This window comes from Triticum aestivum, chromosome 4A (assembly GCF_018294505.1).
Source record: "Triticum aestivum cultivar Chinese Spring chromosome 4A, IWGSC CS RefSeq v2.1, whole genome shotgun sequence".
Taxonomy (NCBI): Eukaryota; Viridiplantae; Streptophyta; class Magnoliopsida; order Poales; family Poaceae; genus Triticum; species Triticum aestivum.
The window spans coordinates 701,249,537-701,253,652 of record NC_057803.1 but is presented as its reverse complement, the minus strand read 5'-3'; positions in this window follow the sequence as shown (position 1 = coordinate 701,253,652).

Below are 4,116 nucleotides of genomic sequence, written 5' to 3'. Positions count from 1 at the left end.
GGTATATCTCCTATATGGAGAGGCTGGAAGCAAGATGAAGACGAGGGCGGTTGTGAGAATTGGGATTTGGATTTATCCCCTGTCCCCCTTACTTTATGCAAGGAGAAGTCGAGACCCCCACCCACCTCACACGCCATGCATCGAAGCCGATTTGACGCCCCCCTCGATCATGCATCCTGCCGCTATGGGAAAGTGCCCATTCAATGATGCCTTACAGTCCCCCAGGCGACGCACTTCCCCGCTTTTCATGCCCAATCAGAGAAGGGGTGGGGATTGCAGGAATCTCCTCCCCCCGCCGCACGCCATTGTTTGATCGAAGAATGTCGAAGCAGCATGCCCGTTCGTGCTTCAGCACTCGCCCAATCTGAAGGAGGTGATGATGATGGCGGTCCCCCAACGGACACCAATTTTATGCCTTAGTCGGCACATCCACAAGGGCCTACCAAACAAGTACCAAGAGACTCGGGACTCGAGTATCATAAACCATGGGTTTCGATGGTTGACCTCCATGGTCCAAACCACTCGGGCACACCCTAGTGAAGGGCGACCACTGCGTGCCTCCAGTAGGCGCCTAGATTTATACTAACTAATTCGGCTAACCATATCAGCACGGTGCACAATAGCCATGGTTGGGTTCCTGAAAAGAGTAACAGGATACTGCCCTAGAGGTACAGAATCTGGCCCGGACGAACTTGGGAGACAGGTACCAATTGGGCGCTCTACCAGGATCAATGATATGCTCCCACTCGGTTCAGCAGCCAACTCTCACACCCCCTCCCGGTATAGTTGGATACCACCGGAACTTCACCTGCCACTGTGCTCCGACCCTTAGAGGTGGACATGGCTTAGCTCCCTTGCTTCTTTTCACATGATCTTCCATATGCCCATCACAATCTACTTGCAAGCTTCGAGACAGCACGCTCACACGAGAACTTTGAAGACATGTGGGCACTAAGATTATGAAGGACTCAGGGGTTACTAACGAGGACATGACACCTGTATAGGGTAAGCGAGGCCCGACGCTAGCCCAGTGACCATGACTTGGGCCGAGCTGATGACCCGGGCCCACTGGCCAGGTGAAATGCTTCAATCTTGTTGAGGGATAAGGCAGCCAGCCGGCTGGCTGATAACCCACAAGTATAGGGGATCGCAACAGTTTTCGAGGGTAGAGTATTCAACCCAAATTTATTGATTCGACACAAGGGGAGCCAAAGAATATTCTCAAGTATTAGCAGTTGAGTTGTCAATTCAACCACACCTGGATAACTTAGTATCTGCAGCAAAGTATTTAGTAGCAAAGTAGTATGGAAGTAGCGGTAACAGTGGCAAAGGTAACAGTAGCAGTTTTGTAGTAATGGTAACAGTAGCAACAATAAAGTAAATAAGTAAAGCACAATATGTGAAAAGCTCGTAGGCATTGGATCAGTGATGGATAATTATGTCGGATGTGATTCCTCGTGTAATAGTTATAACATAGGGTGACACAGAACTAGCTCCAGTTCATCAATGTAATGTAGGCATGTATTCCAAATATAGTCATACGTGCTTATGGAAAATAACTTGCATGACATCTTTTGTCCTACCCTCCCGTGGCAGCGGGGTCCTAATGGAAACTAAGGGATATTAAGGCCTCCTTTTAATAGAGTACCGGACCAAAGCATTAGCACTTAGTGAATACATGAACTCCTCAAACTACGGTCATCACTGAGAAGTATCCAGATTATTGTCACTTCGGGGTTGTCGGATCATAACACATAATAGGTGACTATAGACTTGCAAGATAGGATCAAGAACTCACATATATTCATGAAAACATAATAGGTTCAGATCTGAAATCATGGCACTCGGGCCCTAGTGACAAGCATTAAGCATAGCAAAGTCATAGCAAAATCAATCTCAGAACACAGTGGATACTAGGGATCAAACCCTAACAAAACTAACTTGATTACATGGTAAATCTCATCCAACCCATCACCGTCTAGCAAGCCTATGATGGAATTACTCACGCACGGCGGTGAGCATCATGAAATTGGTTATGGAGGATGGTTGGTGATGACGACGGCGACGAATCCCCCTCTCCGGAGCCCCGAACGGACTCCAGATCAGCCCTCCCGAGAGAGATTAGGGCTTGGCGGTGGCTTTGTATCATAAAACGTGATGAAACTTTCTCTCTGATTTTTTTTCTCCACGAAAGCAAATATATGGAGTTGGAGTTGAGGTCGGTGGATGTCCAGGGAGCCCACGAGGCAGGGGGCGCGCCCAGGGGGAGGGGGCGCGCCCCCACCCTCGTGGACAGGGTGTGGGCCCCCTGACGCTATTTCTTTCCCCAGTATTTTTTATTAATTATGAAAAGTTGCACCGTGGATTTTCAGGTCATTGCGAGAACTTTTATTTCTGCACAAAAATAACACCATGGTAGTTCTGCTGAAAACAGCGCCAGTCCGGGTTAGTTCAATTCAAATCATGCAAGTTAGAGTCCGAAACAAGGGAAAAGTGTTTGGAAAAGTAGATATGGAAGAGACGTATCAACTCTCCCAAGCTTAAACCTTTTCTTGTCCTCAAGCAATTCAGTTGACAAACTGAAAGTGATAAAGAAAAACTTTTAAAAACTCTGTTTGCTCTTGTTGTTACAAATATGTAAAGCCAGCATTCAAGTTTTTAGCAAAGATTATGAACTAACCATATTCACAATAACACTTAGGTCTCATGTTTACACATATCAATGGCATAATCAACTAGCGAGCAATAATAATAAAACTCGGATGACAACACTTTCTCAAAACAATCATAATATGATATAACAAGATGGTATCTCGCTAGCCCTTTCTAAGACCGCAAAACATTAATGCAGAGCACCTTTAGAGATCAAGGACTTTCTAAACATTGTAATTCATGGTAAAAGAGATCCAGTCAAGTCATACCCAATATAAAATAATAGTAATGCATGCGAATGACAGCGGTGCTCTCCAGCGGGTGCTTTTTAATAAGAGGGTGATGACTCAACATAAAAGTAAATAGATAGGCCCTTCACAGAGGGAAGCAGGGATTTGTAGAGGTGCCAGAGCTCGATTTTGAAATAAAGATGAATAACATTTTGAGCGGTATACTTTCACTGTCAACATAACAACTATGAGATCTCGATATCTTCCATGCTACACACATTATAGGCGGTTCCCAAACAGAATGGTAAAGTTTATACTCCCCCACCAGCAACAAACATCAATCCATGACTTGCCCGAAACAACAGGTGCCTCCAACTAGCAACAATCCTGGGGGAGCTTTGTTTAATTATTTTGATTTGATTTGATCTTTTGATCATGGGACTGGGCATCCCGGTTACCAGCCATTTTCTCGTGAATGAGGAGCGGAGTCCACTCCCCTTGAGAATAACCCACCTAGCATGGAAGATACAAACAACCCTAGTTGATACATGAGCTGCTCGAGCATACAAAACATAATTTCATTTGAAGGTTTGGAGTTTGGCACATACAAATTTACTTGGAACGGCAGGTAAATACCGCATATAGGAAGGTATGGTGGACTCATATGGAATAACTTTGGGGTTTATGGAGTTTGGATGCACAAGTAGTATTCCCGCTTAGTACAGGTGAAGGCTAGAAAGAGACTGGGAAGCGACCAACTGAGAGAGCAACAACAGTCATGAACATGCATTAAAATTAATCAACACCGAGTGCAAGCATGAGTAGGATATAATCCACCATGAACATAAATATCATGAAGGCTATGTTGATTTTGTTTCAACTACATGCATGAACATGTGCCAAGTCAAGTCACTCGAATCATTCAAAGAAGGATACCACCCTATCATACCACATCACAACCATTTTAATAGCATGTTTTCACGCAAGGTAAACCTTTCACTAGTAGAAAAAGGGCCTATTATCCCGGTTGGTAAGGGCCTTTAGTCCCGGTTGGTGAACCGGGACTAAAGGGTCGGTACTAATGCCTCCCCCCTTTAGTCCCGGTTCAATCCAGAACCGGGACAGAAGGGCCTCCATGTGGCCTGTCCCCTGAGCCCAGGCAGGAGGGCCTTTTGGTCCCGGTTGGTGGCACCAACCGGGACCAATAGGCATCCACGCGTCAGCGTTTATGTGG